Below are 22,351 nucleotides of genomic sequence, written 5' to 3'. Positions count from 1 at the left end.
CCACCTTTAATCACTCGGTCTAAAATTGAACCAGGTGAAAGTGCACCTGGTGATCATCTGTTTTAAAGCCTTACTGATTCCGGGAATGATGAATGAAAGAATGTGCAGGCCGAACCAGCCTAACCACGTGCACCACCTGTTTCAAGGAGATGTACTCCAATGTGATGATGATAACCCGGAGGGATTTGGACAATGGAACGTCAGCCGACTGAAAGGTTGCATTGGACATTTGAGGCATCTTCACTTTTCATTACTGTTGAAGGACCGTTGTGGCGGATCAGGCCACTCCTTGGGTCAGCCCCTCGTTACGTGACGGACAGGCGTAAGGGGTTAAAAGTGAGACCAAGGGGAGGCGTGGCTCATCCCTAGGAGAACTACGCTGTGGGCAGGAGCTCACAGCCTAATAAAAGAATCTTACCTTTTCTCTGGCCTCCGCCAGGCCACTACATTGGTGACCTCGACGGACATCACACGTAGTGATGTCGAACGATGATGCGCAACCCGGTCCTGCCGACCTCGGTCCTGCCGACCTCGATGCCGTCTCCCTCAAACTCCCGACCCTGTGGACCGAAGAGCCTGAGGTCTGGTTTCAGCAGGCAGAGGCACAGTTTGCTGTGCGAGGGGTAACCGTCGACTTGACGAAGTACTTTTATGTCGTCGGCGCCCTGGACCAGGCGACAGCAAGGCGAATAAAGCCTTACCTTAATGACCCCCCCGCGGATGACAAATATAAGGGCCTTAAAGAACTCCTTATCAGGAGGTTCGGCCTCAGCGACGCCGAGAGGGCAACTCGCGTTATGAGCCAGGGGGGGGGCTCGGGGACCGACGGCCGTCGGCCCTTCTGGAGGACATGCTCGCCCTTATGGGCAACCACCCGCCCTGTTTCTTATTCAAGCAGGCCTACCTGCGGCAGCTCCCGGTCGACCTCCGTTCTCAGCTCGCTGAGGATCCCTTCACCGACACGCAGCGGCTGGGCGAGCGCGCTGATCAAATATGGATGTCCCGTCGGGAGGACCTGGAAGCCCTAGCCGTCTTTTCCGCGGCGTCGGAAGGCCAACAGCAAGCTGGGGCCGCCGTCGACCCCGTTTCAGGGCGACCCCCGCGGCGAAATCCGGCCGCCATCGGTCGCTGGTGGTCGGCCCAAGCAGCACCACCTCCAATACCGCTGGAGACCACCGGAGGTCTCTGGTGGGCATCCCAGTCTGCACCACCACCGGACACCAGCAAAGGGGGCTGGTGCTATTATCACCGCCGTTGGGGACCGAACGCCAAGCAATGTCGCCTACCCTGTGCCTTTCCGGGAAACGCAAGGGCCGGCCGTCAGTGATCCCTTCGGCGGCCGGCCAGATCCATCGTGTGTTCGCCCGGGATCGCCGCACCGGGGGTCGGTTCCTCGTCGACACTGGAGCAGAGGTGAGCGTCCTACCTCCTTCCACCGCCGATATCCATACGGGCAAACGCGGCCCCCTCCTCACTGCGGCGAACGGTAGCCCCATCAACACTTACGGGGTCTGCCAACTCGCCCTTAACTTCGGCGACAGCTGGTTCACGTGGCGTTTCATCATTGCAGATGTTTCCCAGCCGCTGCTGGGCGCCGACTTCCTGCGGGCGCATTCTATGCTCGTGGATGTCAGGCGGCAGCGCCTGGTGCACTCCAGCACGCTGAGGCCGGTCTCCCCCAACGTCGGACACCTGTCGTCCGTGGATGCGACGTACGCGCGCATCCTGGCGGACTTCCCGGACATTGTGGAAACCCACTTCTCCTCCTCCGCTCCCAAGCACGGGGTGCAACATCACATCCCCACCACCGGGCCACCCGTGCACGCCCGAGCGCGGCGTCTCGCTCCAGACAAGCTCCGTCTAGCTCGAGAGGAGTTTCGTCAGATGGAGTCAATGGGCATCGTGCGCCCCTCCAATAGCCCGTGGGCGTCACCACTCCACTTGGTCCCCAAGGCGGACGGGGGTTGACGACCGTGCGGGGACTATCGGCGCTTAAATGACGCGACCGTTCCCGACAGATACCCGGTTCCGCACATCCAGGACTTTAATGCCCACCTGGCCGGAGCATCCGTGTTCTCCAAGGTGGACCTTGTGCGCGAATATAATCAAATCCCGGTCCACCCCGATGACATCCCCAAGACTGCCATCATCACCCCGTTCGGCCTATTCGAGTTCCTACGGATGCCGTTCGGGTTGAAGAACGCCGCACAAGCCTTCCAACGGCTTATGGACTGTGTGTGCCGTGGCCTGGAATTCGTCTTTGTGTACTTGGACGACGTACTCGTGGCCAGCCGCTCGAAGCAGGAGCACTGCACCCACCTCCGCCAGCTGTGTAAACGCCTCAGCGAGTACGGGTTGTCAATCAATACTTCCAAGTGCCGTTTTGGGGTGACGGCCATCGATTTCCTCGGCCATCGGGTGACCCCACAAGGGGTGGTACCTCTTCCGGACAGGGTCGAAGCTGTCCGCCGTTTCCCCCGACCGACCACTGTCAAGGGCCTGCAGGAATTCGCTGGGATGGTCTCGTTCTATCACCGCTTCCTGCCGTCGGTAACCCGAACTATGCGCCCACTCTTCCACCTCATGGCTGGTCGCCGCAAGGAGGTCGAGTGGGACGACGAAGCAGGAGCGGCCTTTGAGCAGGCTAAGGAGGCCCTGGCCAGGGCCACGATGCTCGTCCATCCTAAGGAGGATGCCCCAACCGCCCTGACCGTGGACGCTTCTGAGGTGGCGGTCGGTGCGGTGCTAGAGCAGCACATCGACGGGTGTTGGCGGCCACTCGCCTTCTTTAGCAGGCACCTCAGCGGGGCCCAACGGCATTACAGCGCGTTCGACCGGGAGCTCCTCGCCCTCTACCTCGCGGTACGCCACTTTCGGTACTTCCTAGAGGGGAGACCCTTCACCGCGTTCACAGACCACAAGCCACTCACCTTTGCGTTCGCCAAGGTTTCGGATCCGTGGTCTACGCGGCAACAGAGACAATTGGCTTATGTGTCGGAATACACCACCTCAATTCGGTTCGTGGAGGGAAAAAACAACAGGGTGGCCGACGCCCTGTCTAGACCCGCGATCCACGCCGTCCTACAAATGGCCGGGGGGATCGACTATTCCGCCCTAGCAGCCGCAGAGCTGGGGGACGAGGAGATGGCCACCTATCGTACAGCCGTGTCCGGCCTGCAGCTGGAGGACATTGTCTGTGGCCCCGGGGATACAACACTGTTGTGCGACACCTCCACTGCCCTGCCGCGGCCCATCGTCCCTGTCGTCTGGCGTCGCAGGGTATTCGAGGTGCTCCACGGGCTGTCTCACCCCTCCATTCGGGCGACGGTGGCCCTTGTATCCTCCCGTTTCATGTGGCACGGGCTGCGTAAGCAGGTCGCACACTGGGCACGCACCTGCATCCCGTGCCAAACTTCAAAAATCCAGCGACACGTGCGTGCTCCTCTGCACGAGTTTCGTGTCCCTCGGCAGCGCTTCGACCACATTCATGTGGACATCGTGGGGCCACTGCCGCCGTCCCGGGGCATGACCCACCTCTTCACTGTGGTGGATCGCTTCACGCGGTGGCCGGAGGCCATTCCGCTGGCAGACACCTCGACGGCCACCTGCGCGCGGGCCTTGGCGGCGCACTGGATCGCCCGGTTCGGGGTGCCACTGGACATTACATCCGACCGGGGGCCACAGTTCACTTCGGAACTGTGGTCGGCCATGGCAAGACTCTTGGGTGTCGGCCTACGCCACACTACGGCGTACCATCCACAGTCGAACGGGTTGGTGCAACGCTTTCACTGCCAGCTGAAAGCTGCCCTGAAGGCTCGGCTCACGGGCCCAGACTGGGTGGACGCCCTGCCGTGGGTTTTGCTGGGGATCCGCACCGCACCCAAGGAGGACTTGGCCTCCTCCTCCGCCGAGTTAGTGTACGGGGCCCCCTTGACGGTTCCCGGGGAGTTCATCCCACCAGCGCAGGGTCGAGTGAAGCAGCCTTCTGACGCCCTGCAACGTCTTCGGCAGACGGTGGGCAGGCTGGCACCTGTGCCCACGTCACGTCATGGGACCTTCCAGCCACACGTCCCTGCCGCTCTAGAGGACTGCCAGTTTGTGTTCTTGCGCAGGGACGCACACCGATCACTTCTCCAGCGGCCGTACGAGGGCCCCTTCCGGGTCCTGCAACACGGCTCGGCCACATTCGTTCTGGACATGGGGGGTCGCAGAGAGACTGTTTCGGTCGCACGGCTGAAGCCGGCACACGTGGACATTGATCGGCCGGTGCCGGTTGCGCAGCCCCGCCCGCGCGGTCGCCCCCCGTCCAAGCTACCCCCTCCAGTGTCTGCTACGACCCCTCCACCTGTCGGTCAGTCGCCGGTCCCTGCGCCGGTCATGGTGCGCACCCGGGCTGGTCGCCTCGTGCGCCCTCCTGTCCGTTTTGTACCTCCGGTTCTTGGGGGGGGGGGGTCCTGTGGCGGATCAGGCCACTCCTTGGGTCAGCCCCTCGTTACGTGACGGACAGGCGTAAGGGGTTAAAAGTGAGACCAAGGGGAGGCGTGGCTCATCCCTAGGAGAACTACGCCGTGGGCAGGAGCTCACAGCCTAATAAAAGAATCTTACTAAAAACTGCCTGGCGTCTTGCCTTTTCTCTGGCCTCCGCCAGGCCACTACACCGTCATCATAAAATGTTACCTTGTTATTGGACTAAGTGTAAATTTGATTATGTATGCCAAAGTGAGGAAGGCAGATTTCCCATGGAACTATGTCTGATCTCTCCACTACAGAGAAGTAAACGTGATCTCAAGTTTCTCGGAGAAGTCCCAAGAGGTAACTTATTTCTCCGAGCTCACTCAGCTACGGACTCCCCACAGTCAGTTGTTTGTTACCCACCCATAACCTCAGTACAGGCACTATTCAGAATAAAACCAGAATGGGACCCTCTAAAGTACCTTACATGTGATAATTGGAGGGAGAAAGCAAAAATAAAGGCGCCTAAACCTATCCACCTCATTTATGAACCCTTTACTGCCCCGCCTGCTTTTTGTCTCCCGTTACCAAAGAATAATTCACATTCACAGGACGTATGTTTGGTCGCGGATATCGCCAATCCGTGCAAATTCACACCCAACGATGACCTCAGGTCATATGAGAATTGTTTCCACCAGGAAAAGGAGGGATGCGTATATGTTGATAACCCGAGCAACATCACATGCTTGATGTCATTTTGTGATAACAGGACCTGTCAGGTCAAAGACGGCCAAGGGAAGTGTAATGTCACCACTATACCTGTGTTCCTCTTGCTTTGGGAATTCAACTAGTCTGTGGAGTCTGCAATAGAACGCATGTGGTGGTAGGAAACTATACGTTCCTACTTACCCAGATGACTAAAGAAAGAGGTGGCAGAGATGCACAATGGTTCTCTGAGCAGTTTAGGGACTGAATAGAGGGAGGTGAATTAAACATGTATTCGATATATCATGGCACCTTGTTTTTAACGGATTCAAACCTTTTCTTTTTCTTTAATGGTACAGCCACTAATGTCCTGAATCCACCATTCCCGAGACAGGTGGCGATCGGAACTCTACTTCCTATGACAATACCCTGTCCCTCCCAGTGGGTGTCTCATCAAAGGTTGGTGACTAAAGCTGTTTCGGAAGAATTTTGTTCAAAGTGGAAGGATCCCACATTTCTGGGAACACATGGGAGCTCTGTGGGATATGGATGGGCGAGCTTCTTTAGTCTAGGCTTCACTGGAGGTTATTTGGCTGCCAATAATCACAATCACCTCATTTGTGGTCTCACTATCTTGGGTAATGCAACTACAGGGGCCCTCGACATGATTACCCAGGGGCTTACTGAACTTAGGCTCTTTACTATGCAGAATAGATATGCCCTAGATTATTTGTTGGCTTGGGAAAGAGGTGTCTGTGCTATAGTAAAAGGTAGTTTTATGATGGGAGTTACAGATCAGACTCGTTTTAGAATAGAATATTACTCGTTTTATTACAAAGATAAGGGAGCAAATGGATAACATGAAGGAGCCGAATAGTTGGGGTGATTGGGGTTTCGGTGCCTGGTCGGACAAGTTGATTAATATAGCATTGTATCTGGGAATTTTAATTGTTTGTATTTTTGTAGTATTGGCTATTTTGAAATGCGTATTGAAAAGAATGCAGGTGGTGTTAGAGAGTATTGGTACTTCAAAAATGTTAGTGGTAAGACAAACTGAATTGTATGATAAGGAGGCTGAGGATGTTGATAGTGTGAAGGAAGGGTTTGAACGACTAGGAAGTTTATTAGATGAGGTAAAGATGAAGGGGAAAATGAAGTGGTTTTGAGGATGACCAACGTAATAGAATAGGTGTAATAGGATATGTGGCCTTTGGAGGACGATACCAGAAGAATGATGCATGTGTGGAGTTTTGGAACTGAACGGATTAAGGCGATGCAGGCTCGAAGCAGTTCATGTAAGAGATATTGTAGCAGTGAGTCGTTTTTCAGATGTCAGGGGTCTTTGTTTAGAAGTGTTAATGATGGTCTAGTATTGATATCGTTTTTGTAGAAATAAACAAGGTTTAGATTTGATTGTATTTAGAAGTTTGGTTTGTACTTAGTTATTCTCAATCCACATGAGGGAAAATGAAGGTACAGGGGCCACAGTTTAAGAATAAGGAGTAGGCCATTTAGAACGGAGATGAGGAAAAACTTATTCAGTCAGAGAGTTGTAAATCTATGGAATTCACTGTCTCAGAAGGCAGTGGAGGCCAATTCTCTGAATGCGTTCAACAGAGAGCTAGATATAGCTCTAAAGGATAGCGGAGTCAGGGGGTATGGGGAGAAGGCAGGAACGGGATACTGATTGAGAATGATCAGCCATGATCAAATTGAATGGTGGTGGGGGCTCGAAGGGCCGAATGGCCTACTCCTGCATCTATTGTCTATTGTTTTACTCTTGAGGTGTTTAAGGTGATTTATTGTTTTAAGCTTTGATAGTTATCATAGAATGATAAAAGGAGGGAATGAGAATCTATGCTATTAGCTGATATAATTAATTAGAGATATTGATATTTTGTTGTAGATGGTTGAAGATGGTTTCTTTTGTTGTTGTCTTAACTAATATAAAATGAATGCTTATTTTCAGTAGAAAGCAGTAAGATGGATCAATGTTATCATTGGTAATGGACTGTGTTTGTCCCTCTCGGAGTGATAGGGAGTAGACAGAGGCGTATAGGGTTTCTTTGTTCTTATATTACTCCCTTGTCTGATACTGTTAGCTTGTGTATTATGAAGTTAGAGCAAGGTCGTGCAGCTGCGAGATTGCTCGTGTATAGAGATAAGTTTCTTTCTCAATAACAACTCCTTATATGGGTGCGTGTGAAAGTAGGAAAAGTTTTGAATCCACTCTAGGTAAATTGATGCGTTTCCCCGAAAGCATGTGACCTATATTAATGGTTTGGTTTCTGAGCATGTGACCTGTATTAATGATTTTGTGTTCTCTGTAACCATGGGAATTGTATTAGAATTGTAATTGGTCATCGATTCCTTTTCTGTCACACCCCTTTTTCCTTTCTGTATAAAAAAGTAAACAATCGTAGAAAAGTTGTTCTTCCCCTCTCCTCAGTTGAGATCTTTTCAGACACTAGTATTGTGTCTGGAGATCCTCACGGGAAGAACCCCACTGTGGAATAAATCTGATGTGCTCATCCAGTATTCCAGTATACGTGTGTTATTCAGACTGAAGGTAAAGAACTTGAATTATCAGTACCACCTTCGGTCTCTTAGAGCGCAGGCTTTCGAGTTCCCCGCCCAATTTGCAAAGTGCACCGGTGAGCCCCTTTTCACCATCCTGCTGTCCAGATGAAGCGCCTGTTGTTCCAGCTCACGTTGTGGACCCTGGGGGCAATGCTTTCTTCAGGCCGCCGACACCGACAGGATGCTTTCAGTCTTTCATGGTCTTGTTCTATATGTGTATAAACTTTAGAGACTTCAAGGTACAACAGAAGTCTTTATCACATTAACTCAATGCTGGCAGCAAGACTACTTAAAATGGCTGCAACTCCACGATCTGGCTCCACACTCACACATTGTGTACAGCCAAGATAACTGTGGACAAAACATTTCCCTTTGTCCTGTGCAGCGCCACCTGCTGCAAGGGAGGAGCAATGGGAGCTCCCATGGGTCCTCCCATGCCAAAGGGTCCTCCCATCCCATCCCACGGTCCACCAAACATCACACTTCTCCTTTGCAGTTTGAACGTCTCTATTCCTGAATGAGTCGCCTTGGGGTATTGTCAAACTGTAATGCATGTTTGCTGTGTCTCGCATCGCCATTCTGAAACCAGTTATTAGTCTTTCTGTAAGACATAATCTGTACTCCGCTTGCAGTGGTTCTGTAATGCACTGTTTTTGTAGCTACAATTTTCTTGTTATCCCCCAGAGCATGCTTTCCATCTCTCGCCATTGAACCCCGCTTTTGCTTCTATTAGTCCTTCTTTCGTAATCCACCCCCCTTTGCCCTTGGTTGATTCATATGCTCTCAATGGAGCTGTTCCTTGAGTGGCTCTCAAGACTTGCCTTGGGCTATTTCCCCGTTTCCCTGATTTAGTTTGTTTTCTTTGGAAGCGTTGAGTCCATTGAACTCATCGATAAATTCTTTACAGTGAAGAAGGTGATACTCTGGTTCCCAAGTGTCTTCATTACTTCCATAGCCTTTCCACCGTATAAGGTACTTCCACTTCCCCTTTTTATTTTTCCTTTTGTCGACTATCTTCTCCACCTCATATAGATCTCCTCAAGCTATACCCGCTTCCAGAGGCAGTCGCTGCTTGCTTGCTCGTGTTACTGCTGTTGTTTCGGCGGCCGTATTACCCGAGTGCTCCTTTGCAGACTGACGGCAGAGTTACTTGTCGATGGCGTCCATCCGACTGAACGGAACTGGTCTTGGTTTGAAGAGCTTCGGAAGGGCTTTGTCTTTGAGTATGAGCCGTGCCTTCATCTTTGTGCAATGCCCAAGTCCAGGTGCGACAACGGCCAGAAACTGGTCAAGAATCGTCTGCTAGTTCTTCTCGCACTTGCTGACCATGTTGCAGTCCGTGGTAGATGACAATGCCACAGTTGATCCATCGTAGATCAAGGCGTTCATGTCAAGCTTGAAAGCATGGATCCAGTCGATGGCGCACAGCGATGTACCTTCTTTACCAACGACGATCAGCGGCAACATCTGTGTCATACCATTACAGGAAACAGCGGCAGTGCATTTGTCTTTTGTGGGCATGGCCTGTCGTCCGTATCCGGGAAGGCGGATGTTGGCCGGTTTCAGTTTTGGCGATCCGATCCTCTCCCAGATGTCCTGACCCACTAGCGACACAGCCGCACCAGTGTCCACCTGGAACTGTAGATCGACGTTCGAGACCCGCAGCGAAATCCTCGGCTTGTCGGTGACACATCGAGCACTTCAATAGAAATGGTCTCCACGATTTGGTCGACTGTATTTTGCGCTTTCGTGCCCTTTCTCCGCTTTCCTACGATTGACACACTGCCTGGAGATGACCTTTTCGGTTACAGGCATAACAAACGGACTCAAGTTAAGTCAAGTTTATTTGTCACATACACATACACGATGTGCAGTGAAATGAAAGTGGCAATGCCTGCGGATTGTGCAAAAAAAGAATTACAGTTACAGCATATAAATTAAAGTTAATACAGAAAAGACAAAATTTAGTCTCTGGAGTTATAATAGTTAACAGTCCTGATGGCCTGTGGGAAGAAACTCCGTCTCATCCTCTCCGTTTTCACAGTATTACAGCGGAAGCGCTTGCCTGACCGTAGCAGCTGGAACAGTCCGTTGCTGGGGTGGCAGGGGACCCTCATAATCTTGCTTGCTCTCGATCTACACCTCCTGATGTATAGGTCCTGCAGGGGGGCGAGTGTAGTTCCTATGGTGCGTTCTGCCGAACGCACTACTCTCTGCAGGGCCTTCCTGTCCTGGGCAGAGCTGTTCCCAAACCAGACTGTGATGCTGCAGGACAGGATGCTCTCTACAGCCCCAGAGTAGAAACATTGAAGGATCCTCAGAGACACTCTGAATTTCCTCAGCTGTCTAAGGTGGTAAAGGCGCTGCTTTGCCTTACCCACCAGTGCGGCAATGTGTGTTGTCCATGTCAGATCCTCTTTGATGTGGACTCCCAGGTATTTAAAACTGCTCACCTTACTCGATATACGGGCACTCACGGTGATGATGAGCAGTCGAGCCGCACCAGTAGCATGTTTCGATCCTCCCCCACAGCGGAACGGCTCTTCTGAAACTGTCCGTCCTTCTCCGGATTTGATCTGGGTCGATCAAATGGTTTCTGGCATTGCGGACGAGTCTGACGAACTGTATGCACCTCTTGAGGGAGCTTCGACGCTGTATATTTTGTGCAGTTCTTTACTTAGCAGCTCGGCCATCTTAGCACACTGCAGCACATTCTTGAATGAGACGTTCGATTTCTTGAAAATCGCCTGTTGCATGAATGCGTGCCTGCACCCCATGGCCAGTCTATCCCGCAACGCATTGTCTTGGCACTTTCCGCAGCATTGAGCTTTAAAATCACATGCCTTTGCCTTGGTGCGAAGTTCAGCAAGAAATTCGGTGATAGATTGCCCTTCCTGTTGCACAGAAATGGAGGCGAGCTGCGAGGAAATTTCGACTTTCTCCGTAATGCAGCTGCAAAGCCGTTGTGATTTCAGCATATGAAACTTCAGTTACTTCTTTTGTAAGTAGATTTTGAAGTGGTGCAAAAGTTTCTGGAGACATTGATGAACACAAGAGAGCCTTCTTCCTCAGGTCAGTCGTATTTGCCACACTTTCAAAAAAAAACTCAGCACGCATTAAATACGACAACCACTTTTCTCGCTCAGGATTGAAATGATCAAATTGCTGAGACGTTTTTATTTAAATCGAAAAATCGGCTCGTATCTGGGTCCTTAGTCATAATCTGAAGTGTCCCACTCCTGACATCCATTTCATGTTCTTGTTCTATGTCTGTATAAACTTTAGAGTCTTCAAGGTACAACAGAAGTCTTTATTACATTAACTCAATGCTGGCAGCAAGACAACTTAAAATGGCTGCAACCACATGATCACACTCACACACTGTGTACAGCCAAGGTAACTGTGTACAAAACATCTCCCTTTGTCCTGTACAGTGTCAACTGCTACACGGGAGGACCACCATACATCACACAGTCAATGTGGTACTCCCTTCCCTTCCACCAACTCCCGCTTCTTCCTTCGCTTAACCCGCGTGACCGCTGCCGCCTGCTCCTTCTGCCACCGCTCTGTCCGCATGGCCTCTCAACCCCCCCCCCCATTCCCTCCATCACCACCGCCTACACCTTCTTCCCCGCACTCGCCAACATACTCCAACTGGAAGCGGCAGAAGGTGAAAGGGGATGGTGCAGCACGCTGACCAAGCGTATCTTGTCGATGGCTGCGGCCTGAAGAAAGCATTGGCCCCAGGGGCTACAGCATGAACTGCAACAACAGCCACATGAATTGGTGAAGAAAGGTTCACTCGTGCAGATCAGCCGCATCGGCACCTGGTTTTAAGGTGAAACGAAACAATGTGCTGGAGTAACTCAGCAGACAGAATCAGTCTGAAGAAGGGTCCCGACGTCTCCTATCCTTGTTCTAGATAGAGAGATAGATAGAGCTCTTAATGATAGTGGAGTCAGGGGGTATGGGGAGAAGGCAGGGACGGGATACTGATTGTAAATGATCAGCCATGATCACATTAAATGGCGGTGCTGGCTCGAAGGCCTACTCCTGCACCTATTGTCTATTGTCTATTTCGTTCTTCTGCAAACTTGACCAGAGGTTGTGCTGCTGTTTTTCAACACAGCACAGTATTGTGTGTTACACAAGTCAGTGAGCACACATTGCAGAGCACGGAGGAACATTTTTATGCATCCTTAGATTTCGTTGCTCGGTAATGTACAAGTTAGAGCCCTATGAGTACATTGACGATTAATATAACCCCCAATATGTCATGTCCGTTATAATTTGATATGTCAATGCTTGGAAGCAGGGCAAGACAGTTCTTGCTGCTGCGGCTGGCATTTATTTCTCGCTAGCCCAAACCTCTCCTGCATTGGTGCAGCACCCTGTCCTCCCCCCTCCCCTCTCTCCTCAACCCCCCTCCCCTCTCCCTTCTCCGCCACTCCCCCCTTGCCCCCTCCCTCCTCCCCCTCCCCTCCTTTTAAACTTTGAAATGTGAATAACTTAAAAAATATCACACCGATTTCAATAAAACTACTTGCATTATCACTAAAGTGACAATGGTGAGTAAGGTGGGCCTAAAATTGTCGCGCTATCGTGTACCGTTTTGGCTGAAGTTCAGTCACAAACAAGGTAACAAACGAGAGTTTTAGTATTTAGATGTTCGAGTCGAAAGGCGGAACTTGTACTGGACTAATCTCCTATGTGGGACCTTATCAAAGGCTTTCAGAAAGTGCAGGTACACTACATCCACTGGCTCTCCCTTGTCCATTTTCCGAGTTACATCCTCAAAAAATTCCAGAAGATTAGCCAAGCATGACTAATCCATGCTGGTAAATCCATGCCTTCTCGGAACGATCCTGTTACTGCTATCCAAATGTTAGGCAATTACTTCTTTTATAATTGTTCCAGCATCTTCCCCACCACTGACGTCAGTGAAATAAGTTCCTTGAGTGCAGCACTATCTCTGGAGTGTGTACTGGTAGGGCTGCGATCTCACAAAGATCGAAGTGGACGGATGTACATGTGACCACCTGTTTTGTGGACTATCGTTGTGGTGAACTGACGGTTTATCTAAGAACTGTGAAGTACCAGAATTAGTGAAACCCTTATTTGTACCAGAGGTTATTAGATATTGTCATATGTCCTCTGGACATGATCATGATCTTCGTTCTTGCACTGTTCTTTTTGACATTACCGCACAGATCTGAGATTGCACCTGACCGCACAATGTCTGCTCAGCGTTTCCAAGATTAGTCTTACTGAACCACATTGGTATTCAGAATGCTTGAGATTACAGGACAGGGCACCTGTTTCAAAGACCAGGATACTTGCTGTGCTACGTGACGATGTAGTGTCTGTGAAATGGCAGAACGCTTATACTCTATGCCGTTTCCTTTAAGTATCACGTTGTTGTGTACTGCAATGGATTTAGACGGAGTGGTTGCGTTAGTTTGGCGTTGGTCCGAGCCAACCATTGCCAGTGTAAAGCAGTTAGTGACTTTCAAGTATCGTTTGGTCGTGTTGCCGGCACCTACATGTCTGTACTCCGGTGCTCTGCTGCGGTTTTCAGAAGGCCCATCTCTCCATAGCTCAGGCCCAGGTATTGTAGTTTGCATCGTCAACACACAATTCACATTGTAAATCTGTTTCTGCCAAAGACTGCCCACTGCAATTAGACACCGTGCCGGCCTCTCACTTCCTTATCATAACAAAGGTATGAAACATAAAATAAAGTGTGGATTTCGATGCATCTCAATCCTTGTATAAGGACGGTGGGGACAAGTTCGTTTTCCGTCACGTGCAACGTTGAGCTTTTTATAGTTTTATTTTGGTCAGCATCGTCACTGCTCGGTATGGGTAACATGGGAGCTCGTATAGACAGTGCGCTGCGTGTGTTTTACAGGCCTGCGAGGGAGCGGTTCAGCTGTTTCTTAGCATCTCCCGCGTTAAGGAAGGCCTCGTGATGTTCTGTGTCCGATCCGTAACTGGACGGTTTCTAGTCGGGATCGCGAACGTACGGGGGCGAAATGAAATCCGGCTCCACCAGTTGTGAATCAGTGCTGCCGGCTGGTTCAGCTTCATTCACTGCCATTGCCACAGAACATGATGTAGTCCGGTAAGATCGAAGTTCTGATTACCCCGCTCTTGATGGACAAGAAATTCGTGACAATGCAGTGTTCAAGTGTAAATCACGTGGGTTCTCAGGAAGAGCCTAATCTGGTTCGCGGTTGACTGAGTCACCACATCTCGGATCCGCAGTGCACTACTCTGACCAGTATCCACAGCCAATTCCCCACAGTTCGGTGTGAATCTAAATGGATGACCTGACGTGAGTGGTAGAAGGACCTCGGGAAGGAAACAGAAAAAACCTTGTGGCTGGGAATGGCAGCAGTCATTCATTCTCTGTCTGGAGGGCTGGCGTGTTTGGTAATGGAGATGATGTAGACAATAGATAGTACGTGCAGGAGCAGGCCATTCGGCCCTTCGAGCCAGCATTCAATGTGATCATGGCTGATCATTCTCAATCAGTACCCCGTCCCTGCCTTCTCTCTGTACCCCCTGACTCCGCTATTCTTAAGAGCTCTATCTAGCTCTCTCTTGAATGCATTCAGAGAATTGGCCTCCACTGCCTTCTGAGGCAGAGAATTCCACAGATTCACAACTCTCTGACTGAAAAAGCTTTTCCTCATCTCCATTCTAAATGGCCTACCTCTTATTCTTAAACTGTGGCTCCTGGTTCTGGACTCCCCCAACATTGGGAACATGTTTCCTGCCTCCAACGTGTCCAACCCCTTAATAATCTTATATGTTTCAATAAGATCCCCTCTCATCCTTCTAAATTCCAGTGTCTACAGGCCTAGTCGCTCCAGTCTTTCAACATACAACAGTCCCGCCATTCCAGGAATTAACCTAGTAAACCTATGCTGCACGCCCTCAATAGCAAGAATATCCTTCTCAAATTTGGAGACCAAAACTGCACACAGTTCTCCAGGTGTGGTCTCACTAGGGCCCTGTACAACTGCAGAAGGATTGCTTTGCTCATATATTCAACTCCTCTTGTTATGAAGGCCAACATTCCATTGGCTTTCTTCACTGCCTGCTGTACCTGCATGCTTCCTTTCAGTGACTGATGCACTAACACACACAGATCTTGTGGTACGTCCCTTTTTCCTAACTTGACACCATTCAGATAATAATCTGCCTTCCTATTCTTACCCCCAAAGTGGATAAGCTCACACTTATCCACATTAAACTGCATCTGCCATGCATCCGTCCACTCACACAACATGTCCAAGTCACCCTGCAACCTCATAGCATCTTCCTCACAGTTCACACTACCACCCAGCTTTGTATCATCTGCAAATTTGCTAATGGTACTTTTAATCCCTTCATCCAAGTCATGAATGTATATTGTAAATAGCTGCGGTCCCAGCACCGAGCCTTGCGGTACCCCACTAGTCACTGCCTGCCATTCTGAAAGGGGCCCATTTATCCCCACTCTTTGCTTTCTGTCTGTCAACCAGTTTTCTATCCATGTCAGTACCCTACCCCCAATACCATGTGCTCTAATTTTGCCAACTAATCTCCTATGTGGGACCTTGTCAAAGGCTTTCTGAAAGTCGAGGTTCACTACATCCACCGGCAATTTTCCTAGTTAGATCCTCAGAAAATTCCAGAAGATTAGTCAAGCATGATTTCAATTTCTTAAATCCATGCTGACTCGGAACGATCCTGTTACTGCTATCCAAATGCTCCGCAATTTCGTCTTTTAAAAAGGGCTCCGTCATCTTCCCCACCACTGATGTCAGACGAACTGGTCTATAATTTCCAGTTTTCTCTCTCCCTCCTTTCTTAAAAATGTAGAAAATCACAGGACATTCAGAGTATTTTTTCCCAGAGGTGTTTTATCATTATCCACTTGATGGGTGCGGCGACCTTCGAAAAGATTATGTGATCCACGTGATTCGGTCATCATATCATATCATATCATATCATATCATATCATATCATATCATATCATATCATATCATATATATAAAGCCAGAAACAGGCCTTTTCGGCCCTCCAAGTCCGTGCCGCCCAGTGATCCCCGTACATTAACACTATCCTACACCCACTAGGGACATTTTTTTTTACATTTACCCAGCCAATTAACCTACATACCTGTACATCATCGTCGAGGATGCCGATCTTTGTCGGATAAAGTACTGGGGATTTAATACAGGGAGCGTCATGGAGGTCCGGTTCCGAGCTGTTGGTCCATCATTACTCTATCTGATGTGTCTGTTAATCAGTGACAGGACGGACAGCGGTCTCAGTACTGATTGGTGCCGAGGCCTGCGTCGCCAATGACTCCTGAAACTGTGACCGGTGCATTGGTCAAAGAACAGCTAGGTTCTGTCAGTGACGTCCTCGTGTTGGCCGCTATATCAGGTACAGTATCCCGGACCCGCAGATCTGCCCATTAGAGCTGGACCCGCTCGTTTACCAGTGGGACTGCCGACCACTGTGGTGGGAGACAGAGCATCCACGTGTCCTTGCACCGTCCAGCCCTTCGTTACATCCGCTTTCATTTCACTGCCCTTGCGGCCATAAGGCCAATATTGTCGGGAATCAGTGATAGCTCTTGAAAATTTGATTTATCATATCATATCATATATATACAGCCGGAAACAGGCCTTTTCGGCCCTCCAAGTCCGTGCCGCCCAGCGATCCCCGTACATTAACACTATCCTACACCCACTAGGGACAATTTTTACATTTACCCAGCCAATTAACCTACATACCTGTACGTCTTTGGAGTGTGGGAGGAAACCGAAGATCTCGGAGAAAACCCACGCAGGTCACGGGGAGAACGTACAAACTCCTTACAGTGCAGCACCCGTAGTCAGGATCGAACCTGAGTCTCCGGCGCTGCATTCGCTGTAAAGCAGCAACTCTACCGCTGCGCCACCGTGCCGCCCAAGCACACGGCGTCCTTGGAGACTGGGCGACATGGAGGAATCTACAAAGCCGTCCACGCAGCACATCCTGGTCTTATCTGCGTGACAAATGTTTGTCCAGTTGCACTGAGCCGCGAGAATGGTTGGGAGGATCACATAGAAACATACATCATAATGTTACATCACAGTGTAACATGACTGTGTGTGTTGCTGTGTGGCGCTGTTCTGGTCTCGGAGTGGTCGCCTCAGATTTATGTCCGTTCCCGGCCAGTTTCACAAGGGCATTGCAGGGACAATCACCTTGGTGGCACTTGGTGCGACACCCGTGTACCGCCTAGTTTGTATGAAAAGCAAAGCAGTTTACTGTTCCTAGGTACCCTCGGTACATGTGACAATAAAGTGTCTTTCAATAAGTCACATATGGGCCAGGCCTAGTATAGTTGGCCTATATCCCTCCCACGCAATCAGAAGCTGTTAGAATATGTGATGTGTCATTTAACAATACACATTCGACGCCATGCATTGTTGCAACTCAATCCCCTCATTATCACGTGTTCACAGTTGCTGCACCAGAATGAGTCCATTCCTTGTCAATCATCATAAGCCACAACCCCTGCTGTGGCAGGACTAGCACCCGGACAGAAACGTGTCTGCTCCTCACAGTGAAGCAACGGGTTGGTCAGTGCGTCCTGGCCGATTTCTGCATAGACACTGTACACTTTACCCACTGTTCACTGCCATGGTAACCACAGACTGCTTTCTGATGTTTGACGCGTCACTTTAAGTCTGTAATTCCCAAAGCAGTGCTAAACTGGGAGCAGCTGGCGTGACTTGTTTGTTCAGTGAGTGTAACTAACGTCGATTGCGAGGAGACTGGTGCCGCTGGGGATTTCTCCCTGCTGTAATAAGGGATGAAGCGAGGATGAAGGCTGGCAGTAGTCCTGTGTGCTGGCCCGACAGCGGAATCGTCACATCATCGAGAACATGGGAGTCTCACGACTTGATCAAATAATGTCGATTTACTACCCGATTCTGGCCGCTGTTGGTGTTCCCGGTGAGTGGTTACTCATAGTTCCTCACCGTGTTTATCATTGTTAAACAGTATCTGAGATTTTGATAATTGCTGTGTGCCGCTTGCTTCGCTGTTTTATGTTTCTACATGTGGTATTTGCCCAAATGTGAGGTTCATTTTAAACTAACCAGGTATCTTCAGTCAAACGGTACTCAGGCAAGATTGTCCTGTTTAATGTTGACTCCAAAACGTCTAGCAGTTGATCTATGAACCTGCCCGCCTGTGTAACGTCAGCAGTGTCGGTGTGAATGCACAGCACATTCTGGTCTGTGGACTAATTGGAGTAACGCACTGCTGATACATCTTGAAATAACCCAGGATAAGTGTTTAGGATAAGTGTTCGGATAATCCAGGATCTTCCGGTTGTTACAGCACTCAGTGAATCTGTCATGCTACCAATTACATTCTTGCTTTTTCCGGGAATAAAAATCAGCCGTTGATGCTCCCGCCCGAGTGTGAGACCAGGGTTGTTCTGCTGCCAGGGAAACGCTCCGGTTTCACTCCGCCCACTTTCTTTATTCACAGGCGGCGTGGAATATTTCCATATGTTGGAAATAATCCCCGCAAATCTGGAATGAAATGCGAAAATGATTGAAACCGCATGTCTGGGAGCATTTGTGGAAAGAGAAAGAGTTAATGTTTAAAATCAAAGTTTCCTTCTCAGGAACAAAAGAAGGGAAGGAACACGTTAATCTGAGCGGCAGTGATGTTGGAAAGGACAATAGCTGGAGTGTAGCGAATGTCTGGAGCAGGGATAGGTTTTTGCTGAATAGATAATTGAACTACATTATCTGTGTAACGTGTTCCTAACCTTGTCGTTATGCATTTCGTGTGCGGTTTTACTGTTGGTGACGGTGTGAATTCGGGTGAATTTGTACAGTCTGGTCGAGTGGGACCTGCCCATGATATTCCAGGATTTCCAGTTGTTGGCAATATTTTCAGATTTTTCTCCGATTTACAACATCCACAATTTATTCTTGACTCTCCCGCTGCCCCCTGGTTGTGATGCTCCGCTTTCCGTAACGGAGCCGTTTTAGCTTCTCCCTCTGTACCTGCCGACGTCGCTTGAGTTCGGTCGTTTCTGTGTTAATGAAGTTCAGGCAGCGGTTAAGAGAGATGGCGCCGTGTTATTGGGTGGACTGCGTACATTTCAATTCTTATCCATGTTTTGTCCCAACCTGAGATCAGATCTGTATATTGCTGCGGGGGGCACGGATGACGGCCCAGCCGCGGGTCTGTTTCTGTTCCTCGTTACCTGTTGCTCTGTGAGGGGAACCCCGCTGTTCCAGAACGGTCGCATCAACTGACTGCGGACAGGTTGTTGAACCGTTGCCGCTCCGAGTGGTGACGTTGCTGCCAAAGTGGTGTGTGGTGAGGATGTCCGACTCTGTGATAATTCTCAGTGACAAAAGGCAGCATGTGGTCCATTTGAAAATAGTCTTTGAGCTGCAGGACACTGGGGCTGGGGTTGACGACTGCAGTGAGCTGCAGGAACGGCAATTTGATGGGATGTTGCGTTGTAACAGGTCCCCGTGGTCACTCATTGGTAGCTGTGAATTGTTGCTAATTCTTCTGGACGTCTCAGATTTCCCGACTTACTTACTGGCATGTTACAATTTCGTAATTTAATCTTCGTTTTTACTGAGAATGTGCGGTGTTGCAGCTGGTCTGAGATGTGTTGATTTTGGTACTTGTACAGGCGTGTGCAGCCCCGACTTGTTTCTAACAAATCATGACTGACTTCTGTGTCTGGTTCTGAATTTTCTTTTTCCACAGTCGGTACAGTTATGTAGTTGGTAGCTCTGTGGCCTCACAGATCAAGCGAACGAGCTCCGATCTTGCACTGCCTTTTATGATGTGGACGCATTCTGTTCGTGAACGCATTTGTTTCCTCCATTTGCTCCGGTTTCCTTTCTCGACCCGGCATGTGCAGTTTGTTAGGTAATTCGCTGCTGTAAGTCACCTGTATGCCAGCAGAAGAATAGTAGTATTTGAGGTAAATTGTTGTTAATGTCGTTGAATTAAAACAGCATGATTCGAGGAAATGGTTGCTCGACTTTTGACACCTGATTCTGTGAGCCGAAGGAGATGTATTTTATAAGCTTCTAGCTCCATGCCGCATCCAGGTAAATTATTCTGCCAACCAGCTTGTGTGTCCAAAGGAAACCAGGGTTAACAAGACAGGCCAATCAGGCATTTAATATATATTTTTCGTATCTTTTCCCAGAGCTGCGATATTCTGTTTGACTGGCGTAAATCACCAGTCAGGTTGCAGTTTGAAGATTGCATGTAGATTCTGTCAGCACATTGCACCTATGGTGCTTGGCGCTGCTGAGATGAGTTCGGGCAATTAGGAATGGTTGGATAGAGCGGAACAACTTGAATGGGAAACCGTTTATTTGGCAGAGAGCAGGCATTTCCAGTACGATGCGAGGAGATGGATGGTGATAATAAATTGATTCAGACATCGCGAACGGTCCAGAACTGTCCGCAGAAAGTCTGGAAGATGAAAGACTTAACTTACATGTAAACCTTAGAATGTGTATTTGCAAGCACTGATCTAAACGATTATACACCCACGTTGCAAAGCCCGATTATTCGGCACAGAAACAATGAGCCAAATGGTCCGCATACACGTAGGAAGTTTTCTACGAATGCATTATTAATTTACTTGCAATTGATTGATCGGAGAAATTCCGCTACAGATATGCATACCATACCATGGCCGTCTCCAAGGAGATTACCCAATCTTCTGCACTCGGTACACATCAGCATCAACATTCCCTTCTCCCCTACCAACAGCTTCCTGAGTCTGCATTCACTAATAACTCGGGTGAAGCTGGAGTAAACCCGGGGCAGAGGGTAGGCTCCTAGAAAGGATTATCTTTCGAACCCGATGGTGTACAAGCCCAAAGATCTTCGGAGGCGGCATTACAGGTACTGTCAGTATAAGAAAAATAACGGCAGATGCTGGTACAAATCGAAGGTATTTATTCACAATACAGGTACTGTCGATCAGTTGTCATTGAATGTGTATGTGACATTTTATTTTTCCTGCCGCACAAACAAACCAAGAGCAGAGTGGTTGGGGTACAGATTTATACGATGTTCACTAGCCCACATCTGCACTTCTGTGGGCACCTCTGGTCGCCACACTGTAGGAAGAACTTAACTGCTAGGTCGAAGGTGGCGAGGAGATCCATGAGCATGTTTTCTGCGATGGCAACGTTTGGTAATGACGGGAGAGTCGACAGACTGAGGTTATTTTATTTTCACGAAATGGACACAGTGAAGATCCAACAATTGGACAAATTAAGGGACATGGACAGGATACGTGCAATGAAACATGTCCCAAACAAGACAGAGCTATATCCAGAGGGCATTGGTTTAGATTAAATGTTGTTTTTTAAAAATTAATTTTATTTAAATTTTAACAAAACAAATACATGTATGAACTCATAGTACGCGATGGTACCTACATTATAAATTCGATTATACATTTTAAATTCGATTATACTTGTATTGTTCTGTATTATCTCCCCACCCACAACCCCCTCCCCCCATCCCCAGTTAGAAAAAAAGAGGAAAAAGGAGAAGAGGAAAGATTTAAAAAAAGAAAGGAAAAAAAAAAAAGGAAAGAAAGAAAGAAAGAAGAAAGAACGAAACCTGGAGACAAGAAGGAAACAATTCCGGCTAATTTCTTATTAAATTCTTTTTAGGGGTATCAAAACAACCCTGAAATTAAATATTTCCAATTCTTAATCCTACTTTTAAAGTGAATGGGTTCCAAAGTTTCAAAAAGAAATCATATTTATTTCTCAGATTATAAGTAGCTTTTTCGAATGGGATACAACTACGCATTTCTGCATACCATCTTGCAATTCTTATTTCATTGTGATCTTTCCAAGTGACCGCCAGACATTTTTTTGCTATTGCTATTGCTATTGCTATTTTGAGAAATCTTTCCTGATATTTATCTAAAATTAATCTTGGTAATATTCCTTTAGTATCTCCCAATAAAAACAACCTTGAATCCAATGGTATGGTCTTATTCATCAATTGTTCCAAAAAGTTTTTTAGGTCTTTCCAAAAAGGAGTTACCTTCGGACATGCCCATGTGGAGTGTAAAAAAGTACCCACATCCTGGTTGCATCTAAAACAAATTTCAGGTAAATTTGGATTTAAATTGTTTAATTTATTCGGAGTTAAATATAGTTGATGTAAAAAATTGTATTGTACTAAACTATATCTCACATTAATAGTATTTTTCATACTTTCTAAACATAATCTTTCCCAACTTGGTTCATCAATGCTAATATTCAGATCTGTTTCTCATCTTTGTCTTGATTTTTGAATTCCTGTCTTTGGACTAGATTTTTGTAACAATTTATATATTGAAGATATAATTTTTTAGTTCCCTTGCCCTGAATCAGGGATTCAATTCCTTTAATTTGAAATAAAAACATTGAATTACATAACTTTTCCCTTAAAAAAGATTGTAATTGATAATAGAAAAAAATACTATTCCCTGGAATTTGATATTTGTTTCTCAATTGAGAAAATGTCAAAAAATTATTTCCTTCGTAGCAAT

Source organism: Rhinoraja longicauda, chromosome 43 (assembly GCF_053455715.1).
Source record: "Rhinoraja longicauda isolate Sanriku21f chromosome 43, sRhiLon1.1, whole genome shotgun sequence".
Taxonomy (NCBI): Eukaryota; Metazoa; Chordata; class Chondrichthyes; order Rajiformes; family Arhynchobatidae; genus Rhinoraja; species Rhinoraja longicauda.
Note: the sequence above shows the minus strand (reverse complement) of the source record.